At 40.7% G+C, this 18,603-nt stretch overlaps 1 protein-coding gene across 3 annotated transcripts in view; it reads right to left on the reverse strand.

Moving 5' to 3' along the window:
• FAM222B (family with sequence similarity 222 member B) overlaps positions 1-18,603 on the reverse strand; it is a 65,980-nt gene that overhangs the window by 45,354 nt on the left and 2,023 nt on the right. The window contains exon 2 of one of the 3 annotated variants that reach the window (XM_082442812.1): positions 17,983-18,024. The exons of the other annotated variants lie outside the window; for them this stretch is intronic. The gene's annotated coding sequence lies outside the window, so the exon portion shown is untranslated. The remainder of the gene's footprint in view (positions 1-17,982; positions 18,025-18,603) is intronic. 3 annotated transcript variants of the gene reach the window in all.

Here is an 18,603-nt window from a genome sequence, read left to right on the forward strand (position 1 = left end):
TAAGTTTCCCAAGTTAGGAAATAAGAGTACTCTGACAATTCACTTCCACTGATGCCTTTGAAAAGCCTCTGTAAAGGGACATCTTGGTTGGAAAATCATTTCCCCACCTAAATAATTCAAGCCTACATAAGAAAGATGAAGACTTTAACTGATAAAGCAGAATTAAAACTTAAAGTCACCAAAAGGGCAATGGAAACATTTGGGTGGTGTATTTTGCCCTAATCCTCAAAATGACTGTTGCATCTTTTGCTATGGTTTGGGATGTTTGGATTGTGTGTGTTGGGGGTGGAGAGTTGGAGAGAAGGAACAAGTTGTTAATTTCTCATACTGATGGAGTAGCACATGGTAGAAAAAGTAAAAGCCAACATCCTGAAAAAGTTTCACACACATACACAAAATGAGACAGCAAACTTGTGAATCAAGCATGATTTGGCATCTTTAAATGAAGAGCCAATTCCCTTCTAGTGCCAAAGCCAATGGCTTCTCCTGTAGATAAAATGGCACAGTTCCTGAAAAAGCCCTGGACGCTGTTTCCCCACAATCCTATAATCTGTCAGAAGACAGAAAACAAAAAGAAGGCTCTGCCAGCCAGAAAAAGCAAATTATAACCAACACAGAGCCAACACTTTACTTCAGACAGAAGGAGCTTTTCTATGCATTTTTGGAAGGAAAGAGACAAAAGGAGCTTACCATTGCTCAAATAACCAAGGCAAACATTTTAACCAAATATCATCTTGGATAAGCATTTGATGCAATAGCCTGCTTTCTCATTTATACATAGCCTTAAAGAATATTTGCAACAAATTGGTCACAAAATACGAAGAATTTTTACAAGTCAATAAGAAAAAGAAACAACCTAAGGGGAAATTTTCAAAGGGCATGAACTAGTTAGTAGTCACAGAAGAAATACATAAGATCAAGTACTACATATATTCCATATTGTTAGGAAGTAGTGGAAAGTGCCTTCTCCATACAGTCCCAAAGGTATTTTGGCTTGATAGGCCTGCCAACTGCAAGCCTCCAGAATGAAAAGAAGAACAATAACAAAAGATAAGGGTGCCTCAAATCATCATGTTGTACACTTTAGTATCTTCCAATTTTATTAATCAATTATACCTTAATAAAGCTGGAAAAAATATACATTCCTAAAAATATATGATAGAAGCTTTGTGAAATATCTACTCTGGAAAAGAAACAAGAAACAATTAAGTAGAATGGATACAGGTCAACTGCAAATCAAATCCAAAGGAACTAAAATAAGAATTTAAGATGAACCTTTACCTATGAGCTTGAAGCCAATCCCTGAGTCTACAATGAGCAAGGCAGATGATGGCAGCAAATAACAGAAAGCTTAAATACAACCACAAATGTAAAGCATCTCCAAGAAAGAAAGCTTACTCCACTGTCTTTGCTGTAGAAGCAGACCATTCAGGGACCCCTTTTCCAGTCACCAAATGCAAAAATAAAGCGAATAATGCCCGGGTGCGGCAAAAACAAGTACAGTCTTCCCATCAAAGAGGAAAAGAAACCTAAACCTTTCACTTGTCCTTGATACAAAGAGGTAATGGATTGTGGAACCGAAATTCCAGAAAAAAGATTCAATTCCAACCTATGTAAAGCTAAGAACTTCATGTCACTTTGTTCTAAAATTAGCAATACACAGGTCTCCACTGAAAAAAATAATACACAAGATCCCAACTGAGCTGTCAGCAGGGTAAAGTTCTGAGCACGTCAGCAGACTATTGCTTAACCACCTCCCTTATCGGTTTTAAACATCAAAAGAACCACATCCCAGTTTTCCTCTATTGTTAATGCTACTTTAGAGGCTGAGAAAAATTTAGTTCATCAGATTCAAATTTCAGGCATTTTCTAAGTACATTATAGGTAATGATGCCACCAATTCTATATTTAGACTCAGGTGTGGAACAAGGAGTGCTAGTTTTGTCTGAAATGGCACTGTGTCTCTCTTTAAAGCCTAACTGCAACCATCACCTAAGCCTGCATTAAAATGTCTATATGGTGTTGCCTAAAATAAAATGCTTTTTCAATGCTTTTTTTGAGTGGTTCTATTGATTGGCTGTGACACTTTAAATATAGATAATAAATCACCAACCACCAGTCCTTTAAACAGTCAGAATTTTAACTGCCATAGGGTGGCACTCACACCCTCACTTGAAACAAAAAGCCAAGATGGTAAAACCCTTGTGATTAGAAACCTCTAAAGTGATATTATAATAAACCTTTAGAAAACATTCTCTTTAGTAAAAAGTTGTCTCATTATGGTTCTATAATTGTTACACTCCAGAAATTAGGATAGCAATCTTTTCCCAAATCCTGAGCTATTTTTTTCTGCATATAGTATTTATAAAAATATATCACCGGGACTTCCCTGGTGGCGCAGTGGTTGAGAATCTGCCTGCCAATGCAGGGCACACGGGTTCGAGCCCTGGTCTGGGAAGATTCTACATGCCGCGGAGCAACTAGGCCCGTGAGCCACAACTACTGAGCCTGTGCGTCTGGAGCCTGTGCTCCGCAACAAGAGAGGCCGCGATAGTCAGAGGCCCGCGCACCGCGATGAAGAGTGGCCCCCACTTGCCACAACTAGAGAAAGCCCTCGCACAGAAACGAAGACCCAACACAGCCAAAAATAAATTAATTAATTAATTTTTTTTAAAAAAGAATCCGCCTGCCAATGTAGAGGACACGGGTTCGAGCCCTGGTCCAGGAAGAACCCACATGCCGCGGAGCAACTAAGCCCGTACGCCACAACTACTGAGCCTGTGCTCTAGAGCCCACGAGCCACAACTACTGAAGCCAGCTCTCCACAACTACTGAAGCCCACGTGCCTAGAGCCGGTGCTCCGCAACAAGAGAAGCCCCCGCAATGAGAAGCCCGCGCACCGCAACGAAGAGTAGCCCCCACTCGCCGCAACTTGAGAAAGCTCGCGTGCAGCAATGAAGACCCAACGCAGCCAAAAATAAAATAAATAAATTTATTTTAAAAATATATATATATATATCACCTTTCTCAAAAGGAACTTAAGGGCTCTAAGAGACAGCATATTGGTAATTTTCACAACATCCCAGTAAAGAACTATTATTTAGCATTTATATCACACTTCAACTTGCAAAAGTGTTTTACAATTATTTTCATTAGTAGTCATGCCTCACAACCACCCACTGAGCTAAACTGGTCCTGTTATCCTCATTTGACAGCTGAGAAAACTGATGTATCATAAAGCCAAGGTCAAGCCAGTCTGCTTTTCCAAGACCAGGGACCTGATCCTTAAATACAGTCTCATTCACTCACCAGTGTATGTGTATTGTTCATAACCCTAGTTAAACTAGGGGGATTTTTGGTTTTTTTTTTTAAATAAATTTATTTTATTTATTTTTGGCTGTGTTGGGTCTTTGTTGCTGTGTGCGGGCCTTCTCTAGTTGTGGCAAGCGGGGACTACTCTTCACTGCAGTGCGTGGGCCTCTCATTGCGGTGGCCTCTCTTGTTGCGGTGCATGAGCTTCAGTAGTTGTGGCATGTGGGCTCAGTAGTTGTAGCTCGCGGGCTCCAGAGAGCAGGCTCAGCAGTTGTGGTGCACGGGCCTAGTTGCTCCGCGGCATGTGGGATCCTCCCGGACCAGGGCTCAAACCTGTGTCCCCTGCATTGGCAGGCGGATTCTTAACCACTGCACCACCAAGGAAGCCCCTAAGCTAGGTTTTGAGAGAACAGGAATCTACCTAAAATGATGGTACAAAAACATTAAGATTATAATGCTTTAACAAAAATATATAACCACATTGGAATACAAATAGGTAAGAATTTAGTAACAACGACACAGGAAGTTTTTAGAAATAGGCTTCCAAAACCTCGCTGTCATCATACGAAAATGAAATGCTTTTCATCTCATTTGCTCCCTCCAACCACTACAATCAGACATCTATCTCCACCAGTCCAATGATAGTTCTAACTCAAGATCACCAATAATCTCTAGGTTGCCAAATCCCACAGGTACTTCTCTGCTCTTATCTGAGACAGCAATGCAATACAGTGGTCCACTCCCTTCTTTACATGTTCTTTACTTGGCTTCCATAACATCATTTTTCCTAGTTTTCCTCCTACCTCACTGGCTGCTCCTTCTCTGTCAGACCTCTCTTCTCTAGACACAAACCATTCTAGGTGACCTCCTGATTGAATTCCATGATTTCAACTTCTATCTACACGTTGATGATCTCCAAGTCTACAATTCCAGCCCAGACTTCTCCCTGGAATGCCAGGCTTTTCTACCCAACTATCTTACAGCTCCAGTTGGCTGTCGAACAAGCAGCTCGAACTCGACATGACCAAAACAGAATTCTTGATAAATATGTCTGCCACAGTCTTACCCATATCAATAAATATAATCACCATTTACCTACCTACTTCTCCAGCCAATAATGGGGAAGTTAGCCATGATTTCTCTCTTTACCTCACTCCCCTGGCTGCTGACAATTCCTGAGCAAGCCCTGTCAACTTCATTTCCAAAAGATATCCCAAATCTACTACTTTTCTACAGTTCTTCTAGCATCTCCCCAATCCAAGTCACCATCAACTCATCTGAATTAATACAATAGCCTTGTAACTAGTCTCCTTGCCTCCACTCTTGATCCCTCTACAATCCAGTTCTACACAGTAACCAGAGTATCTTTTTAAAATTACAAATCAACTTACATCATATCCCTGCTTAAAAGCCTCCAAAGGGGGGCTTCCCTGGTGGTTCAGTGGTTGAGAATCTGCCTGCCAATGCAGGGGACACGGGTTCGAGCCCTGGTCTGGGAAGATCCCACATGCCGCGGAGCAACTGGGCCCGTGAGCCACAATTACTGAGTCTGCGCGTCTGGAGCCTGTGCTCCGCAACAAGAGAGGACGCGACAGTGAGAGGCCCGCGCACCGCGATGAAGAGTGGCCCCCGCTTGCCGCAGCTGGAGAAAGCCCTCGCACAGAAACGAAGACCCAACACAGCCATGAATAAATTAATTAATTAATTTTAAAAAAAATCCGTTTAAAAAAAAAAAAAAAGCCTCCAAAGGAAGCACACTACCCTAGCTTTCAAATCTCAACGTCATATGGCCTCTGTCCTCTTCTTGCATCACTCTCCCTCTCACCCACCATATTCAAGCCACATTGGCCTTATTCCTGTTCCTCCAACATACGGAGTTCATGCCTCCTTAGTTTTGCACTGGAATGTTTGATCTGCTAATCCTTGTATCCTCCTGGATCTTAAATGCCATACCCTCAGAGAGATATTCCCTATTCTCCCAATCTAAAGTAGCTATCCATTCATCCTCTAATACATCATTCTATTTTAACGCTCTGCAACTGATTTTTTAAAAGTTGTTTGTTGTCTGTTTACCCTCACTAGAACATCAGCTCCACAAGAACAGGGACTGTGTTTACCAGAGAATTGTTAGTTCCCAACACATACTAGAAACTCAATAAATTTGGCAGGCTTAGTTGTTAGGTGCTGCTGAACTTAAAAGGGTAAAAAAGACATAACCCCTACCCACAAAGAGCTCACAATCCAGTTGAGGAAACAAAACATTAGAATAATAAGTGTAATGCTAACAGGATACTAAAATATCAGAGCAGCCCAGAAGCAGGAGTGATTAATTCTGACTTGGAAATTAGGAAGACTTCACAGAAGAAATGAGCTATGAGCTAAATCCTAAAGATTAATCAGGAGATTCACTAGATTATTGGTTATGTCTGTCTGCCTGTTTTGGAAGTGTCCTTGGAGGGAAAGAAAACAGCCTAAGCAAAAACATAATGAGGAAAGGAGGAAGGAAGACGGAATCAAGCATGTGCTATGTATCAGGCACTGTGGGTAATGAAGGGTTTGAAAGCGAAAGTGCATAAGTAGTCTTAGAACTTAGGAAGATCACTCTCGTGGCAGTGTGGTGGATCAAGTGAACGATGATAAGACCTGAGGCATACAGACCAGTTAGGAGGTTACTGCAACGGTCCAAGTGAGAAATGAAAATGGTCTAACCCAAGACTTCAACAATATGGCTGGAAAGGAAACGGCAGGTTTAGGAGACCTTGAAGGTTAAAATCAGACCTAGGAATCAACCAGATATGAGTGATGAAGGAGAAGGAAGAAACAAGGTCAAGTCCAAAGTTTTTGATTTAGCAACTGTGTGGCTGTTAATATCATTCAACTAGGCAGGAAATCTAGAATGTTTAGATTTTGTGGGGAATTCTGTGATGCCTATGCAAGGTCTAGGTGGGTTTTGGAAATATAGGCCTGGATTCTAGGAGGGAAGGAGGGATGGCGCAGGAGAGAGGGAAAGAGAGAGAAAGAGAGAGATTTGAGTTAAACCTAGAGATCTGGAGAATTTGTCTGTGTGTGCAGTGAATTACATCACCTGTGAAAAGAAAAAATAAAGACAGAAAGACTAAAGATTCGTCTGAAAGAGAAACAGTGATACAACAAGGTCACAGAGGATTAACAGTATAGCGAAGAAAGGAAAGGCCAACATGAATACAGTAAACTCTATAGGTGTGGAAGAAAGAAGCAAAGATAATTTCCACTTGACAGCCTTTGAGAGAAAGGTGGGGGAGAGAGTAACATCAAAGGACTAGAGATTAATGATTTACCAAGAACAGGCAAATATTTAGGTGAGATAATAGAAGCCTAATTGGATACCCAACAATCCCCTACTAAGAGGAAATATCTTATTTTATCTAAATAAAAGTCCTTACTCAGAAATTTGAGATCTGATGGAAAACCAGAGTATTTGTGGAAAAAAAGGGCACAGGAGAGACATGATCCAGAAACACTAGCAAATAGTTCAAATTATCTGTCACCAAAAAAGCAGTAGCAAAGGGAAGAGGATGGATGCCCAGCAGAGGGGTGCACCAGGTCTTCATTTTGGCTGCACCAGGTCTTTGCTGTGGCACGTGTGATCTTCGTTGTGGCATACGGGATATAGTTCCCTGACCAGCTATCGAACCCAGGCTCCCTGCACTGGGAGCACCGGGTCTTACCCAATGGACCACGAGGGAAGTCCCCTCATTATGTATCTTTTAAATTATTTAAAATATATTCAACAAAGAAATTAAGTTTAAAAATTCAAATATTTAAGAAGTTATATTTCTGGAATTCTTTCATGTTTTTAAAGACTTCTTTAAAATCTTCTTTAAAGTCTTCTACCCTCAGACTTTCTTTCTTAAAAATTTTACACAGGGACTTCCCTGGTGGCACAGTGGTTAAGAATCCCCCTGCCAATGCAGGGGACATGGGTTCGAGCCCTGGTCTGGGAAGAGCCCACATGCCATGGAGCAACTAAGCCCGTGCACCACAACTACTGAGCCTGCGCTCTAGAGCCCGTGAGCCACAACTACTGAAGCCCATGTGCCTAGAGCCCACGCTCAGCAACAAGAGAATCCACCGCAATCAGAAGCCCACACACCGCAACGAAGAGTAGACCCTGAGAAAGCCTGTGCACAGCAATGAAGACCCAACGCAGCCATAAATAAATAAATAAATAAATAAATAAATTTTACACAGTAAAATTCATTTTATAGTGTTCAGTTCTAAGAATTCTCATAAATTCATAAAGTCATATAACTATAACCACAAACAAGGTACAGAACAGTTCTATCACCTCCCCAAAATATCCTCATGCTACCCCTTTGTAGTCAAACACTTCACCTACCTTTAACCCAAGGCAATCATTGATCTGTTCTCCATCGTCCCTATAGTTTTGAGTTTTCCAGAATGTCATATAAATTCAATCGTGTAGTGAGTAGTTTTTTTTTTAATTGAAGTATAGCTGATTTACAAAGTTGTGTTAGTTTCAGGTGTACAACAAAGTGATTCAGTTATATATATATGATATATATATATATATATATATCACATATATATATATATACACACACACACACATATATATACATTTTCTTTCAAATTCTTTTCCATTATAGTTTATTATAAGATATTGAATATAGTTCCCTGTACTATACAGTAGGTCCTGGTTGTAGAGAGTAGCCTTTTTGAGTATGGCTTCTTTCACTTACCATGATGCATATGAGATTCATTCACATTACTGCATATATGAATAGTTCCTTTTTGTTGCTGAGTAGTATTCCATTGTATGGATATATCACAGTTGGTTTTTCCATTCCAAAGTTGAGGGACATTCAGGTTGTTTCCAGTTTTGGGTGAGTACCAATAAAGCTGCTATAAATATTCACATACAGGTTTTTGTGTCAGAGGTTGTCATTTCATTTGGGTAAACACCTGGGTCACATGGTTAAGTGTATGTTTTACTTTATAAGAAACCACCACAGTGTTTTCCAAAGTTCCAATTGTTCCGCATCCTCATCAGTCCATAATCTAGACAGTTTTCTTTTGTTGTTTTTTAGTCATTCTAATAGCATATCTCATTATGATTTTAATTTGCATTTTTCTAATGACTAAGATGTTGAGGACATTTTCATGAGCTTATTTGCCATCCATATATCTTCTCTGGTGAAGTCATTCAAATCTCTCACCCATTTTTTTAATGGTGTCATTAGCTTTTCTTCTTGATGAGTTTTGAGCTCTTTACACATTCTATATACAGTTCCTATCTTGATATATGACTTGCAAATACTTTCTCCCAGTCTGTGTCTTGTCTTTTGCAGAGTAAAAGTTTTAAATTTTGATGAAGCCCAATTTATCAATTTTTTTTTATGGATCTTGCTTTTGGTACCGTATCTAAAGAACTCTTTGCCTAACTCAAGGTAACAAGGATTTTCTCCTGTTTCATTCTAAATATTTTTTAGTTTTCCATTTTACATTTAGGTCTGTGATTGATCTTGAGTTAATTTTTACATAAGGTGTGAAGTGTAGGTTGAGGTTCTTTTTTTTCTTTTTTTTGCATATAGATAGCTAGTTGTTCCAATGACTAGCGGTTGAGAAAACTATCCTTTCTCCGTTGACTTGCCTTTGCACCTCCGTCAAAAATCAAACAGCCCTATTTAATAGTGTGGGTCAGGCTTCCCTGGTGGCGCAGTGGTTGAGAATCTGCCTGCCAATGCAGGGGACACGGTTCGAGCCCTGGTCTGGGAAGATCCCACACGCCGCGGAGCAACTAGGCCCGTGAGCCACAACTACTGAGCCTGCGTGTCTGGAGCCTGTGCTCCGCAACAAGAGAGGCCACGACAGTGATAGGCCCGCGCACTGCGATGAAGAGTGGCCCCCACTCGCCGCAGCTGGAGAAAGCCCTCGCACAGAAACGAAGATCCTAAACAGCCGAAAATAAATAAATTAAAAAAAAAAATAGTGTGGGTCTATTTCTCGATTCTCTATTCTGTTCATTGATCTATATATCTATCCTTTTGCCAATACCACACTGTCTTGGTTACCGTAGTTCTTTAGTAAGTCTCGAAATCAGGTAGTATGAGTCTCCCAACTGTGTTAACCTTTTTCAAAATTGTTTTGGCTATTTTGTTCCCATATAAATTTTAGAATCAACTTGTCAAGGATTTTTTCAGCTTCCCCAAAAGTGTCTACTTATAGATGGAAATTGGCTGCCTAGGTTAACCTTAAGAAAGACAATGGGGTTACAGGCTTCCCTGGTGGCCCAGTGGTTAAGAATCCACCTGCCAATGCAGGGTACATGGGTTCGAGCCCTGGTCTGGTAGGATCCCACATGCTGCAGAGCAACTAAGCCCGTGTGCCACAACTACTGAGCCTGCAAGCCACAACTACGGAGCCCGCGAGCCACAACTACTGAAGCCCATGCACCTAGAGCCTGTGATCCGCAACGAGAAGCCACTGCAATGAGAAGCCCTCGCACCACAACGAAGACTAGCCCCCACTCACAACTAGAGAAAGCCCACGTGCAGCAACGAAGACTCAACACAGCCATAAATAAATAAATAAACAAACGATAGGGGTATTGTACAGGTTGGAAATTCTAGGCTTATTTTTCAAGGTTCTGATTTTTCACTTGCACAGCTGTTTTGAGATTTCCTTGTAGTTGTGAAGGGAAGAAAAATGCTTTGTATAAAGATGTGTATTAATATTATTTGGTACAATAAAGTTGAAAACACAATTTTCCTGAAAAACATGCTGTTTATTTCAAATAGTGAAAATAAAAATGTTAAACTTATTATACTTTACAAACAACAGTCCCTCTGCTGCCAGTAATCCTAACTCCAAGTCATCCTTCAGGTGTTACATTGAACATCCTTTCATCCATCCACATGCCTTTCTTGATCCCCCAAATATGGGTTAAGGGTTAACATGTTTCCATTGCACCCTGAGGTCCTCTAACATCCCTCTTAACACGTTATATTCTATAACTGATAGCTAACTTTGTTTCTCCCATCAGGACATAAACTCTGGGTGGGCAGAACTAGCTACACTAGCTAATTCATTCTTAGCTCCCAGCACAGAGTAGGCAATGCATAAATCTTTGTTGTGAATGGCCAATTGCTTTGAATGACCGGAAGAAACGGAAAAGAGAATGTCCTACCTTGTCGACATACTGTAAAAGGAATCCTCCAAAAGAATAAAAGGGGATAACAGCTGTTAAAAAGGAGAGATCTTGGGGCTTCCCTGGTGGCGCAGTGGTTAAGAATCTGCCTGCCAACGCAGGGGACACGGGTTGGTCCGGGAAGATCTCACATGCTGCGGAGAAACTAAGCCAGCGTGCCACAACTACTGAAGCTCACACACCTAGAGCCTGTGCTCCGCAACAAGACGCCACCTCAATGAGAAGCCCACGCACCGCAACGAAGAGTACCCCCACTCCCCCCAACTAGAAAAAGCCCACATGCAGCAACGAAGACCCAACGCAGCCAAAAATAAATAAATAAATATTTTTTAAAAAAGAGATCTTCAATGAATACATGAAGAAATGGAGGGCAAACCTATAGGTTAAACGATAAATAGTAGACATATGAAATCATTCTGTATGGACCTATTTGGATACTGTTCCAAACAAACAGCTGAAAAATTATTGAGATAATTGGGGAAATGTGAAAACTAACTGGATAACTGATGCTATTAAGAAATGTCTGTTAATTTTTTGTGGGATTTCTTTTAGTCCTTATCTTTTAGAGATATATACTGAAATATTTATTCATGAAATTACCCTGGATTTTTAAAAAATAATGTAGGTGGCTTAGTGGGTAGGGGGTACATAGATGAAACAAGACAGGCATGAGTTGACAACTATTGTAACAGAGCGATAGGGGTTCATTATACTGTTCTGTCTACTCTTGCATATATTTGAAATTTTCCATAATAAAGGGGTAAAAAGATAACATATCTACAGAATTATTAATTTTCTTTTTAACATTAAATCCCCAAGGAAAGGGAGAAAAAGAAAAGTATGGGAAGCTAAGCCTTGAACCAAGTCAAGACCCTAGGGATGTCTGTGATCCCCAGCATTTGATTCTCCAGTCAAAGCCAGACATCCTGTTCAATGTCAATATTAAAAATGCTTAGCTAAAATCTACCAACAACTTTAAACACTCTGCAAATTCCTTCCTTTCATAAAACATGCCTTTGCTTATATTTCAAAATCATGAACTAAAAAAAGAGCACCTAAATTATACCAAATTGTCCTTCCAAAAAGCAACAACAGCATGTATATCTTTCACTTACCGTCGGGCATATTTATTTCAGTGTTTTCAGTTATTATATAAATGGTGGAAAGCTGTGTGGTAGGAGAAGACTGCACAGAGTTAGTTGACTTGAGTTCCCAATCCCAACTCTGAACTAACCTGGTATCACTGATTCAAAATTATCCTGTGGTCTTCAAATCAAATCTTCTGAGGTTTTGGTTCATAAAAATCACCTAGCTTGGGACTTCCTTGGTGGCACAGTGGTTAAGAATCCACCTGCCAATGCAGGGAACATGGGTTCCAGCCCTGGTCCAGGAAGATCCCACATGCAGTGGAGCAACTAAGCCCATGCTCCACAACTAGTGAGCCTGCGTTCTAGAGCCTGTGAGCCACAACTACTGAAGCCCACACGCCTAGAGCCTGTGCTCTGCAACAAGAGAAGCCACTCCAGTGAGAAGCCCGTGCACCGCAACGAAGAGTTGCCCCCGCTGGTCACAACTAGAGAAAGCCCACGCGCAGCAACGAAAACCCAACGCAGCCAAAAAAAAAAAAAAAAAAAAAATCACCTGGCTTCTAATCTGAGGTACTTAGTGGAACAGATACCTTTTTTCCCCCCCATATCTATAATGGAACTGATGTTAGAAAAGGCAGTTTTCAGGATTTCCCTGGTGGTCCAGTGGTTAAGAATCCACCTGCCAATGCAGGGGACGTGGGTTGGATCCCTGGTCGGGGAACCAAGATCCCACATGCTGCGGGGCAACTGAACCTGCGCGACACAACTAGAGAGCCCATGTGCCGCAACTACAGAGCCCACACGCCACAACTAGAGAGGAGCCCGTGTGCCACAACAAAGACCCAACACAGCCAAAAATAAAAGAAGGAAGGAAGGAAGGAGAGAAAGAAAGAAAAAATAAAGAAAGAAAAAAGAAAGAAAGAAAAGGCCGTTTTCTAAGTCTGGTAAACCACTGAGAATAGGAAAAGAAAATGTACAGCTGACGTGCACACTAATTACCTTTCATTGAAAAATTTACAAACTTATATATGCTTTTAAGCAGGAATGGTATCCTTATTTAATTAAGAGTAATACCATTTTTTCCACTAAGATGAGAAGTTTTGTGTTTTATTCTTGCTTGCAACCTAAAAGCTGCTAATTTAAGCCAAGTATGTAACACATTAAAAAATGTAAAAATAAGTATGAACTACTATTGAGAAAGTACTGAGTGCCACATTTCCATTAAGCCAATCCCTCCAGATGATGTGAATGAACAACATATTAAGCAACTGGAACTTAGACTCACAGGGTCATCATGCTGGCTTTAACTATTACTTACACGCTAATGATTTCTAGATCTGCATCTCCATTCTAAACCTCTCTACCGAACTCTAGACCCAAATATCCAGAAGCCTATTGGACATTTGCTCCTGGATTTCCCAGACACCTCAAATCTAACATACCAAAATCAAACTCATTTTCCCTCAAATGTAACACCCTCTTATTCCTGTATTCCCTATCTTGTTTAATGACATCACCATTCACTTAGTTGCCCAAGCAAGGAATTTCAAATCCATCTTTGGCAACTCCTTCTCCCTTACACACTCCCCAACATAAAGTCAATAAGATCCTTCTAGTCAGTCTCCTAAAAAGCTTTTTAATCTGTCTACAATTCCATCACTACCACTGTAATTGAGATCTTCAATATCTCTCAAGCAACCATCACACCAGTCTCATAACGAACTGTCTCCCTGCGGCCAAGTTCTCCTTTTAAAATCTAACTTCCACACTGTCAACAGTGTTAGATTACTTTTCTTTTTTTTTTAATTTATTATATTGAAGTATAGTAGATTTACAATGTTGTGTTAATTTCTGCTATACAGCAAAGTGATTCAGTTGTACATATACATTCTTTTTCATATTCTTTACCATTATGATTTATCACAGGATATAGGACCTTGCTGTTGATCCATCAGTGTTACTTTTCTTAAATAGTGATCTGAACTCTCCCATAGCACCTACAAAATAAAATTCAGACCCCTCACCAAGGCCATCCACAATTGGGCTCCAACCCATCTTTCACCTCATGTCCTTCTACTTCTACCTCATACCCCATGATCTATGCACATTAAACCACTAGCCTGAGGGTCCATACTCTTATACCCTTGTGCAAGTTGTTCTTTGCACTTGAAATACTATCTTCTCCAATCCTTTTCTGTTGAAGCAGCCAAACTGTATTCATTCCTCAAGACTCAATTGATTCTTCCTCCAGGAAGCCTTCTCCAACCTTCCTTTCCCACCACCAGGCAGAACCAGTGCTCCCATAGCTCTTAGTGCAGATCTCTATGACAGCACATACTGTATTGGTTCATAATTACATATCTGTCAGCCTCCAATTAAAATGTGAGCACCCTAGGGGACTTCCCTGGTGGCGCAGTGGTTAAGAATCCGCCTGCCAGTGCAGGGGATCCAGGTTCGAGCCCTGATCTGGGAAGATCCCACATGCTGCGGAGCAACTAAGCCCGTGAGCCACAACTACTGAGCCTGTGCTCTAGAGCCTGGGAGCCAGCTACTGAAGCCCGCGCGCTTAGAGCCCGTGCTCTGCAACAAGAGAAGCCACCGCAATGAGAAGCCCGCGCACCGCAATGAAGAGTAGCCCCCGCTCACCGCAACTAGAGAAAGCCCGCGCAGCAACGAAGACCCGACGCAGCCATATATAAATAAATAAATAAATAAAATTTTTTTTTAAAAATGGGAGCACCCTAATGGACTTCCCTGGTGGTCCAGTGGTTAGTTAAGACTCCATGCTTCCAACGCAGGGGGCACGGGTTCAATCCCTGGTGGGAGAACCAAGATCCCACATGCCGAGCAGCGTGGCCAAAAAATTAAAAAAAAAAAAAAAAAAATGTGGGCACCTTAAAAACAAGGATCATGTCATTCACATTTTAATTCTCAGTGCCTAGCACAATGCCTAACACACAGTAGGCACTTCAACGTTTGCTGAATTTGACTGCTGAGGATCAACCCAAAAATTTTTCAATGAGACCAGAGTCCAAAAAGCTTAAGAGAGTCCAGTTTTGGGGATTTCCCTGGTGGCACAGAGGTTAAGACTCCATGCTCCCAATGCAGGGGGCCCGGGTTCGATCCCTGGTCAGGGAACTAGATCCCACATGCATGCCACAACTAAGGAGCCCATGTGCCGTAACTAAGGAGCTGGTGAGCTGCAACTAAGGAGCCTGTCTGCTGCAACTAAGACCCGGCACAACCAAATAAATAAATAAATACTTTAAAAAAAAAGAGAGAGAGAGAGAGAGTCAAGTTTTGGCTTACCGGTGAAAAGAAGAGACACTACAGAAATTCATGCTTATGCTATTTTTCGTTTTTCATAGTTTTCCCTACTAACTTCAGGGTTAGTTACCAGAAAATTAGTAACTGAGTCTTTCTTTTTTTCTTTTCTTCTGAGTCTTTTAAGTCACTCCTTAAATGACCTATATTTTCCCATGAAACTGTACAATCCAGCACTGTACCAAACCACCATTTTATAACTGAGTTATCAAATCTGATAACTTATTACCCTCCTTGTATTAAATGTATCTTTAATAAAGAAAATTTAGCATTTTTCCTCTCAAGTTGTATTCCTTTTCACTCTAAGTTACAAAGCTCTAAAAGGGACACAATCAAGACCTTGATAGGCAGTGAAAAGACAGAAATAGATATTAAACACTTCTCTGCTGAAAAAGCATTCACCTCACACCAAGAGTACAGGGACTTCACACTTATCCCCTCTCTGGTCAGCTGTAAAGTTTCAGCCCTTCCCCCGGCCACTTCACTTCTCACACATACTCTCACTTCCCAATTTATTGTATTAGAATCATCTTTTTAGAGTTGTGATATTTTAGGAGTTTAAATCCAAGAATTAGGCCCATGTCTCTTCTGAAAATGTTCCAAGCTTCCTGTCCTGCTCTGCTGCATTATACAATGTTACTCTGCCAAAGCCTTAGCTCATTTCCTCCTCCTGCTTGCCCTGATATGGTGGTACACATCAATAATGCCCTTTCCCTTCCCATTTTCAGACTTTACTGTCTGTCTGGAATGTCCTATCTTCCATGTCCATCTGTGAGGGCCTATCATGCAGGTTCAATGCAGCAGAGGCCTTTACTGACGATATCTGAACCCAGCCCTTCCATCAACTCTCATAACAAGCTGTACCTTTCTCTAGTAGAGCACCATTTACTATACTCCATCAATTCTTTTTTTTTTTTTTTCTTTTGGCCATTTGGCATGCAGGATCTTAGTTCCCCGACCAGGGATCGTACCATCGTCCCCTGCAGTGGAAGCATGGAGTCTTCACCACTGGACCCCAGGGAAGTCTCTCCATCTAATTCTAAGACACCCTTTTTTCCGTCACATTTCTCTGAAAACAGGATACATCTTACAACTGATGGCATGCCAGTCTCATTAGCAGCATTTCTTCTTTCTTAGTGGTATGCAAAAGAACTGTGAGCCTTACAATCATTAGCACCACAGATTTGATGAAATAGATATTGCATTCTATATAATTACTTTGTATACTTCTGTTTCCTTCACTAGACTGTGAACTCCCAGAGGGCAAGGGCTATGTCATAATCATCTTTGACCAGTGATTTGGACACAAAGAGAGTGTGTATCCAACAAACACTAGTAATAATTAGCATTCATTTAGCATTTACTGAGTATCAGGTACCACTCTAAACAGTTTACATGTATTACCACATTTAACCCTCACAACAACCCTATGAAGTAAGTACAATTATTATCTTTGTTTTATAGATGAGGAAACAGGTAAAGACACAAGGGTAAGCTTATTCAAAGATACACAAAGTTGCAGAAGATTTGAACCCATGTTTGCTGATTATGATTCATATTATTATTTTTCCCTTCAGCAAATATTTAATGAGCAATTACTCTATGCCAACAACTGTGCTAAATAAATAAACACTGATAAGCAAACCCTGGTCCTCAGAAGGTTACTCTGAACCACAGGTCCATTTTTGAATCCTTTACCCTCCAAACATCAAAACCAACTTACAAATTCACTAAGTTAAATCCACTCTCCTCACAACATTGTAAATCAACTATACTTCAATTTAATAAATAAATAAATAAATAAATCCACTCTACTTTTCCTTTTTAACATTTTCTCATATAGTATTCCTTTAAAGTTGTTAGCACTCTATCAAGAACCAAAACAAATGACAAACCAAAAAAAAAAAAAAACCACCCCTTTGTGCTCAATTATTAAGTGGCTATAAAAATATCACAAAAGTGACTTCAGCTAAGGAATGGGTGGCAAGATCAGAAAGGCTCTGAAGAAACAAAGATTCTGTTTGCAAGCAAATATTCTCAGTGAAAAAAGAGAGGGAGGTAAAAACACCAAAATTTTGTTTTTATACAGACTGCTTTAAAAAGGTTCCCCCGAGAGGCCTCCCTGGTGGCGCAGTGGTTAAGAATCCGCCTGCCAATGCAGGGGGCACAGGTTCGAGCCCTGGTCCGGGAAGATCCCACATGCCACGGAGCAACTAAGCCCATGCGCCACAACTACTGAGCCTGCGCCGTAGAGCCCGCGCGCCTAGAGCGCGTGCTCCGCAACAAGAGAAGCCACCGCAATGAGAAGCCCGCGCACCGCGAGGAAGAGTGGCCCCCACTCACCGCAACTAGAGAAAGCCAGCGAGCAGCAACGAAGACCCAATGCAGCCAAAATACATTAATTAATCAGTTAATTAACTTTTTAAAAAAATAAAAAAATAAAAAGGCTCCCCTGAGGCATGAGATGCTTTTTGCTTTTTTTTTTTTTTTTTAAAGAAAAATGATTCATTTTATTAGAATAAAAATGAACTGGTAAACCTTATTCCTTTTATTTTAGCTCTTGCTATGTCAGGGATTCAGGGGAAGTCCTTACATCCCCACTTTAGACGGACTGCTCACACAACAAGGCAATCAAGGCACTGGCCATCCCCTTTCTTTCCCTCAGGGGAAGACTACTCATTCTGTAACAGTAATCTACTACATAAAAGGAACCACAAATAGGAAAGAGAATAGAAGGAGAGGACAGGAAATTCTCATCACAGCTGAACAAACCTCTACCATTTTAACGTAATAAGGATAGCACTTATGGACTTGTTTGAACTGATGGAAATTTCCAATAGAGGGGAAAATGCATTACCAAAATTAAAAATAAATGTCCAACTATTAAAAATAAGATGGTTAGGTTAGTTCTAACATTTTATACCTCTACTTCATCTTCCATGTGGTGGTGAAAGACAGAATAAATTTGTATCCTGTAAATGACCTATGACAACAGTAACAAATGCTTTCTTTTTTAAACTATCCTCTAAATAAGAATAAAAAACTTACCTCTGTGTTATGGACAGAGATTTTATCGGGACAGCCAAGGAACTAAAGCAAAAAGTTAAAAATGATATATCACTGTGTATTTCCAGGAAAGAAGTAAAACACATTTTACCAGATGGAGAAGTTAAAGACAACTAAGGTGCATTTCCCTATTCCTATAAAATAATTCATTCTACTTATCTGTGAGCCTTCAAGGATCTAATACAGCTACTCCCTATCTTTGGTCAGATTAAAGACAAATCACTAATTTCCAAAAGACCTCGCCATTTCAAGCTCTGCATCCTCAGAGGCAGCAGAGATGAAGCATCGTCTCTTTCTGTCCTTTTGAAAGGAGTTTCATCTCTTTCAAAAGCTGTGACTAGAAAGCCATTTTCTCTCTCTCCAAGTACACAGTTTAACTCTGTCCTCTGCTTTGTCCACCCTAAACAGCAAGAACAACAACAAAGCCTCAGGAGCGCTCCTTCAGCCCCTCAGAAACAAACCAGCCACCTCTTGGGCTCTTGCACAGCTGCTTCTGTCTTTCTTTGAGAGGCACTCCACCCTGGAGGTTCCACAGGCAGGGTAACAAAAAGTGGAGATGAAAAGTTGCTATATGCTATCTAACCTCTAAAATAGAGACAGGGC

The sequence above is a fragment of the Balaenoptera physalus genome (genome assembly GCF_965194825.1).
Source record: "Balaenoptera physalus genome assembly, chromosome: 20".
NCBI lineage: Eukaryota > Metazoa > Chordata > Mammalia > Artiodactyla > Balaenopteridae > Balaenoptera > Balaenoptera physalus.